Raw genomic sequence first — 8,933 nt, 5'->3', positions numbered from 1 at the left:
ATAAATCATAACATCATATTTTACCCCATGTATTAGTTAGCTTTTCATCACTGTGACCAAAATATCTGATAAGACCAACTTTGAGGATGAAAGATTTATTTTGCTCACAGCTTCAGAGGTTTGGTCTTTGGTCTTAAATTCATGGTTAGCATGCCTCAAAGGCAGAGACCTCATGGTGGAAGGGCAGGGTCATGGAAAGCAGCTCACCTTCTGCCAGTCAGGAAGCAGAGCGAGTAAGAGGCCAGGGACAGACATTGTTTGCAAAGTCATGCTCCCAGTGCCCTGCTTTTTTCAGCTATACCCAAGCTGTTTATAATTTTCATCACCTCCCACTAAGTCCATTCAAATTATTCATCTATCAAATGATTAATCTACTAACATGTCAGAGCTCTCAGAATCCAATCATTTCACCTCTGAACATTGCTACATTAACTAACATATAAGAATTTGGTAAACATTGCAGACACAAACCATAATATTCCCTAAATGCATATGACTATAATTTATCAATTTATAATTAAAAATCTAAAAAATGGTTCAACTGATGTCACCAATACAATGATTTCTCTACTTTTTTCTCATATCAGTTTTGAAAGCTCACTGTTCATTTTGCTGGACAGGACTCTCTGAGCCTCTTCTGGTTCTGAATGCTGCCTGATTCATGTATCATTCTGATAAACTCAAATAAACTGTGAAGCAACACATAGCTGTTGAACAAAAAGAAGAAGAAGTAAAGCACCTAGTGTGATTAAGCATTCATCTGCATTCAGTTCAGGAATTGGAAACATGTTGCATATGTTAAGCAGAAAGAGCACTAATTGATGTGATTTTTGAGAGGAAAGAAGGCTTGGCTCCTAACTGTTCTGTTGGTATAATTTCCCTGGGATCAAAAAAAAAAACTTGACCTCATAAGAAAACCACTACCTGTGCCATAGTCTGCAATTTGGGAAACCAGAAGTCTACCCATTGATGTTCTAGTTCAAGAACACTTGACCATTGCAGATACAAAGGGATTCCCATGGCCATTAGTGCCTCTTGACCCTTTTGAACCTGGAGAGCTGATGATGTACTGTTGCAAAAAGTCATGATACAATCATGACCAAGCTGCTGGTGTAAAACAGTAGCAGGAAAGTGGCTTCTACCTCCTTTTTGCACTCCCCAATTTACACAATTGTTTCTAATTAGCAATATGTAATTAAAAAAAAAACTTGCAAAGCATCTTAGGAAATGTAGTTTTTAATTTTGCATTCCCAGGAGTATACAAGTTTGTGAAAAGAAATGGGAATAGATGATCACCAATTATTATGCACCATATTCAGGACATTTGTAGTTGGCAGGTATTAGTTATCGATTGCCATGTAACAAGCTACCTTAAAGTGAAGCAGCTTGAAATGACAAATATTAATTTTCTAATAATTGACATGGATCAGGAGTCAGGCAAAACCATCTGCATGCCTCTGCCTCAAGGTCTCTCACGAAGCTTCAATCAAGATGTCCACTGGGGTTGTGATCTCACCTGAAAGCTTGACTGTGAGAGAGATCACTTCCAGACTCATTTATTTATGAGCTTTGGCAGCATTCTGGTGTTGTTGGCTGTCTATTGGCCAGCGTCCACCCTCAGTTCCTCACACGTGTGTCTTATCACAAGAAAGCTCACAACATGTCAACCAGCTTCTTTCAGAGAGTGAGCAAGAGACTGAGAGTACCGTCAAGGTATGTAATAGAGCCTTTTAATAACCTAACCTCGGAAGCAACATTTTATCACTTGCCATATTCTGTTCTCTAGAAGTTTAATTGCTAGGTCCAGCCCACAGTCAGGAAAGTTTTGCACCAAACAGGAATCATTTAAGTTACCTTAGATGCTGCCTACCATAGCATCTAACACCTTTAATTCATGTGATCCTGTTCTCCACTTAATTTTCCTTGTCATGTGTTTTTTATTTTCATAGGAAAGAACAACATGAAATTAGTGGTTTTCTGTTATTATTTTCAATTTGCTATACTAACCATTTTACACATTAATCAAAAGCACTTAGGACACAAATAGTATGTTCCCCCAAATTATTTTCTCTTCTATGAAAAAACTTGTCAATAATGATTTACCTGTTTTAAATATATATTTATATACATGTAATAATATATTAAAGGAAAAATGATATTTATAAACATTATATAACCCTCTACTTCAACTGTATTTCTCTTACTAAATATTGCTCTTATCCTCCTTTTCAATTTAGCCTCATTTTTTTTCTTTTTAAAATCGTTTACGAAAAGATTTTCAAAGAATTTACAAACAACATGCATAAATTAAAGTATTTGTTACATGTTTTGTAAAATTAGTAAAATATTTATTTTTAAATTGTAACTTTGCATAATTCAATTTCACCTTGAATTTTTAAAAGTACCTTCAAAATTAAAAAAACTATTAAATTTAAAATTGTCATGTTTACTTTCAGTAATTGACAAATGTCTTTCAATTTCAACTGGGGCATTAATTGTATTTCAACTGAAATTCACCTGATGGTAGCACATTTTCTGATACAATTTCAGGAAAAACAAAAATCATGGAAAGAAAGTTTTTAAAAGATTCGAAAGCATAGCTTTAGCCAGTCTACTGATTATAGATGTTTACGACATATTGAACCTGGAAAATGTCAAAAGAAAGGGTTTTAATTTCCCTTCTATTTGAGTCTCAGAGTTCATTAAAAAAAAGAGAGTTTCTTGTTGTAAACACATGCTGTTGCCATCTAGAATAGGGCTAAGGCCAAGTTTCTGTGTTTTCTAGCTTCCTTCCACCTTTTCTTATGCTTCTTATAATGTTTCTGAGCCAAAGAGAGAGAAACACTGCATTTGTTATCACACAATTTGCAGCGAAGTGCTGTTTCTGGTTATAAGACAATTTCAGTCCAGCTGTTTTTAATATTGCAAAAAGCTTTTTTAAAAAAACCTGGAAATTACTATAGCAAGGAAGCAACTTAACCTTGAAAAGTATCAGAGCCAAGACTAAAACAGCTGAGGGCAAAAGGAAGTGAAGAGAGGACACAGACTGGGATCCCTTTTCAGGAGATTTCTTCTTCTCCACTTCCCAGTCGCCTCACATTTCTGCAATCTTCTACTGATATTTTTTTTTTTTTTTACTCCATTTAATTCTTGAAATGGAGTAAATAGGAAAATCTGTTTAAATCAACTTTAAGTCAAATTTTCTTTTTCTAACAATTTAAAAATATTTAGAATGGTTTATAAAATTATTGTGACAAATACTTTTGTTCAAATACCATGTTCTTTTAGGGTAGGATATTATGGACTCGTGTTTACTTAAAAGTGGTTAAATTCATTTTAGACAATCTACAACCTTTACCTCGCTAGGTTAAGAGACAGATGTTTTTCAGTCTTAGGTGTGAGATGGCAACTTGCTTATCAGTATGATTTCTAAAAGCTCTTATTCCATTCCACAGTCTCTTTTCTTTCTTTGTTTTTTTAAATTTTATTTTAATTAGGTATATATGACAGAAGAATGCATTTTATTCATTGTACACAAATGCAGTACAAATTTTTACTTCTCTGGTTGTACATGATGTAGCATCATACCATATATGCACTCGCACATGTACCTAGGGTAATGATGTCCATCTCATCCCACCATCTTTCCTGCCCTCATTCCCCATCCCCACCCTCCCTCCCCTTTGTCCCATCAAAGTTCCTCCATTTTTCCCTTGTTCCCCCCAATCAAGGATCAGCGTCCACTTATCAGAGTATTTGGCCTTTGTTTTTTGGGGATTGGCTTACTTCACTTACCATGATATACTCCAACTCCATCCATTTACCTGCAAATGTCGTAATTTTATTCTCTTTTAATGCTGAATAGTATTCCATTGTGTATGTATACCAGAGTTTCTTTATCCATTCATCTATTGAAGGGCATCTAGGTTGCTTCCACAGTTTAGCTATTGTGAATTGAGTTGCAATAAACATTGATGTGGCTGAATTACTATAGTATGCTGATTTAAAGTCCTTTGGATATAGATCAAGGAGTGGCATAGCTGGGTCAAATGTTGGTTCCACTAAAAGTTTTCTGAGGAATCTCCATACTGCTTTCCAGATTGGTTATACCAATTTGCAGTCCCACCAGCAATAAATGAGTGTGCCTTTCCCCCCACATTCTCACCAACATTTATTGTTGTCTGTATTCTCAATAACTGCCACAGTCTCTTTTCTTGAGTCATGACAATTTAATTAATAGAAAATGATAATATTATTTATTAATAGGTATTAGTACATACATATTTATTATTAGATAAACAATCTTTTAAAACTTATGTCACAGGAGAAATTATGTGTTTCACAATAGTTTTCACCCTGGTGCTCAAGATGCATTTGTTCTTTCTCTATAATAAAATTATTTCCTCTCCATTTTATATTTCTTCCTCTTTATTCCATTTTCTTTTGCTCAATTGCTCTTTTATTTTTCTTTATTCTATATCTATAAGCAGCTATTTTTTTGAATTAAGTATAATAAAAATCAATATCTTAGAGACAGAAAAATAGTTATATCTTTTCTTAGTATAAGTGGCTTCAAATTTTGGGGACAAAAATGTAATGCTAGTCTATAAATATGTATTATACTATTAAAGCTAAGCAAATGCTTCATTAAAATCAGTACAAATAAATTATAATAAAAGGAATATGAATATATAACATATAAATGTGTATAAAATATCTGGGTGCATGTGGGTACATGTATATGCAGTAATACAAACTATCCAAGCTGGGAAGAGAGGAGGAGTGGGTTGAGGGGAGAGTTAATACAGTGTAACCAGGGGATAATGATCTCGTTTCGGCAAGGATAGAATAGAGTATTGAGAGCAAAAGTATTTCTTTGAGATATGAAATCTGTAAAATTTGTGGGTAAATAAAACCTACTTAAACTTTTACTATATGTTTTATTGTAAGTTCATTAATTTCCATCTTTGTTGTTGCTTGTTTCTGTGATACTGGGGATTGAAAACAGGGGTGCCCTACCATGTGCTATGTCCCCAGCCCTTTTCTTTTATTTTTCTATTTTGAGACAGTTTCTCACTAAGTTGCTGAGCCTTGAAGTTGTGATCTTCCCACCTCAGCTCCAGAGTTGTTGGGATTACAGGAATGTACCACCATAGTTGGCTATCTGCCCTTTCGAGAACTTTTTTGATCCTAAGGATTTTGAATTGAATGAAATATGTTTCCTTGGAAAGCAATATTTTGTTAAATGTAATTTAAGATGGAAGAATAGAGGGCCAAATATATACATATATCTATGTTTGTGTGAATAGATGCATCTATATAGATGCATATATAATACATATACAAATTCTTTTATTTATAAACATATACATATGTATCTATATGTGTACAGATGTATATACATCTGTACACATACACTCTCTTTTGAAAAAATTGTCATTGTCATCTTGGGAAAAATACTAACTTACAGTCAATTTAGGGAATAGGTAAAATGATCGTCTTAGTACTAACATACCAAAAGTTAAATTCTGAAAGGAAATATTTATCTTAGATTAAGGCCCCTGTACCCCTACTCTAAGGATTGATCTTACACGGGTCAGAATGGCAATTATGAAGAATACAAACAACAAGAAGTGTGGGTGAGGATGTAGGGGAAAGGCACACTCATTCATTGCTGGTGGGACTGCAAATTGGTGCAATCACTCTGGATTTATTGCAGCTCAATTCACAATAGCTAAACTGTGGAATCAACCTCAATGCCCTTCAATAGATGAATGGATAAAGAAACTGTGGTATATACAAACAATAGCTGGTTGTCTTTAGGGAAATCCCACTATATCTATCTATGTATGTTTTTATCAATCAATCATTGATGTATATATAAAAGATAAGTTATCCCTACAAAGCAGCTGTTACAGCTATTTTCTTTATCAAGCAATTATCATGTAAATAATGATCATGAATTACTTTGAATTGTCCAAACATTTTAAATTTTGTGTAAATTTCTCATGATAATTTATTTTTAATTTAATAATTTAGAAAAGATCAGATCTATGTCTAACTAATCGTGTATTGGAGTCGATTTTTTTCTTGACTATTTGTTCTTTTTAAAATTAATTTCTTTTTTTTAATATTTATTTCTTAGTTTTTCGGCGGACACAACATTTGTTTGTATGTGGTGCTGAGGATCGAACCCGGGCCGCACGCATGCCAGGCGAACGCGCTACCACTTGAGCCACATCCCCAGCCCCTTAAAATTAATTTCTAAGTGAATAAAATTTTTAAAATATTATTTCCTTAAAAGTACTCATTAGTTTAGTGAAAAGTGAACCAAAATCCTCCATTATATAATTTCATACAATATTGATTAAACTTTTTCCATGTTCCAGGCTATTTTAAGATCTTCAGTTACACTAAGTCTTTTAATCCTCAGAATAATACCAAAAGATAAATACTATTATATTCTGCATTTATGAAAAAGAAAAACTGGTACATCTGAAAAAAAAAGTTACAGTCCACCACTATCATTCTGTTTCAACAACCTTTCACAGAATACAATATAGCTTTTCTACCTATGATGTTCATTTAATATAGAATCATTTTTTGGTTTGTTTTTGTTGAGGACTTTCATGCACTGAAGAGCCATATCTGTGTGAATCTAATGGTCATTAGCCAATTAAAGATTAGTGAACATGTGTATATAAAGTAAGCTTGAGAAAAGTATTAATAAAGTCAAATTTATATTAAAATTTTGTATTTGGACATAATTAACAAAGTTTAGATCAACTGGAATAGGTAGATTATTCTGTCATTACAGACACGTCATATTGTGAAATCACTTAGAATATGGGAGAATGTCAGTAATATCCTTAATATTACAAAAGTTAACCATCAAGTAAATTTAATTTCTCAATAGAGTATGAAATTATTTTAAAATGTTATGTTAAAGCTATTTGATAATAGCTTTTGAAACAGTTTTCCTTGTTTCTTTTAGTTTTGGTTATCTATGTTCACCATTCTTAGTTTCTATTAACATGAAAATTTGAATTGACTTAAATAAATATTAGACGGGTATATTGATTTTCATTAAAATATGAATTAGTATGATAATGTTATAATGCTTCTGGGAATTCCTTGGTTCTCTGTCATTTTCATCTGAGACCACCTCGCTAGTTTCCCATCCTTAACTGGAACAGTCAACTTTCACATTAACATAGCCAGCTCAGATTACCTTATGATGTTCCAGATCTGATATCAAGCAACTAACTAGCTATTTCAAAGTCATATCCAATTCAATCAGTCTAAATGGAAATCAGGATCTTGCTCTGTAAATGTGGTTCTCCTTTAAAGTATGTTGTCTTCATCAATTATGTATTTCACCTCTCTTCTACGTGTGTACGCTGAATCTAAGTACCATATGAGAAATCCTCTTCCTCTTTACATTCCATGCACAACTCATTACCAAGCTCTATCACTATCACCTTCTAAGTTTCTCGAATCTGTCCACTTATCCCTACCTCCTTTGCTACAGTCATCTCTTATTTGATCATTTGCAAAAACTCAATAATGTGACCATTATCTGAGATCTTTATGAAGATTACCTTATTTAACCCTTCCTCTAGTAGGCTAGTACTATGATTTTCCTGGTCTCACTTGTAAGGTCACATGGTTAATATCACACAACCACTAAGTAGAAGACCTGAAATTTGAATCTGGTCTGTGGGGCCACTGAATATTACACTTAGCAATATTGAATCTAATCTAGAGCAACAAATATTTTGTTGACCTTGGATTGTAAGAATAATGTAACTATTTTAATGAAAGTGATCTTGCATCTTCAATTCAGCTTATGAAATAAAGATTAATTCTTCTTCATATGGAAGTTCCTTAAATTATACTCTGGGTAAGAGAGCTCACTCTATTGTTTCTATAAGAATTACAGGGAATCTGATCCAGATCTTCTTTCCTTCTATAACCTGACATTTTACTTAACACAGAGGAGGAGTTTGGAGAAGTTTGAGGAGTAAAGAGTTAACATGTTCTTAGACTGCACCTGTGTATATCAGCCTTCTTAAGTAAGCCTTGGGCAAGTGCTACATCTCAGTTTACTCATGGTTGTTGAATGTTCTGACAAGAGCCTGCAGTGCAGCTCTTCTACCCCTGGAGATTGGGGAAGTACCCACGGGATTTAAATTCTAGATGAACGGGAGACAGGCATGACGTCTTGTTTTGAAAACCTAGGGGACTGAGGTGCATTTGCTTCCAATGTCTATCTCACACTGACACAAGGATGGACTGTCTGCAAATTTATTTCATGAGGTCCTTTATTTCAAAGTCGCTTTATTTTTCTAGGGGATGTTCCATAATATAGATATAGTGGATGAGTTAAAAATCAAAATCTCTACAGTTGGGTTGAGACCAGACTCAGAGTTCCAAAGTCCTGAAAATACCAGCTGTCCTAGAAGCTCTTTAGAATAAGTTTTTTTTTTTCCTTCCTTCTTTTCTTTTTTTTTTTTTTTTTTTGGTCTCTTTGGAATAAGAAGTATTTTTGTTTTAAGTCAGCAATGTGTACTGTTGCAAATATTGGCTGTTGCTTTTCCTCCAGCTCCAAAGTCTACTGAAGAAAGCCAGCAACTCTCAATGACTTTCCTTACTACCAGTTATGATAAATCCCAGTAGCTGCTTTCCCTTGAGTTGGTCTTGTGTGTCTCACATTCATTAGCAGTTTCTTTGTCTTTAAGTAACTCACAGAATATGGTAAAAATATGGTGGGCTTCCAGGTGGCATTCAAACAAAACCCTATGTATTGCAGCTGTATATCTTCTAGAGATTTTTTTTTTTTGTCATTGTTGTGGTTGACACTTGAAATACAACACAGATGCCAGATGTACTGATTTGCAGCTCAGAATCACGTTTCATACTCGTTGAAGTTG

Source organism: Urocitellus parryii, chromosome 14, assembly GCF_045843805.1.
Source record: "Urocitellus parryii isolate mUroPar1 chromosome 14, mUroPar1.hap1, whole genome shotgun sequence".
Classification (NCBI taxonomy): Eukaryota; Metazoa; Chordata; class Mammalia; order Rodentia; family Sciuridae; genus Urocitellus; species Urocitellus parryii.
The sequence above is the reverse complement of the archived record's forward strand: the minus strand, read 5'-3'. Positions refer to the sequence as shown.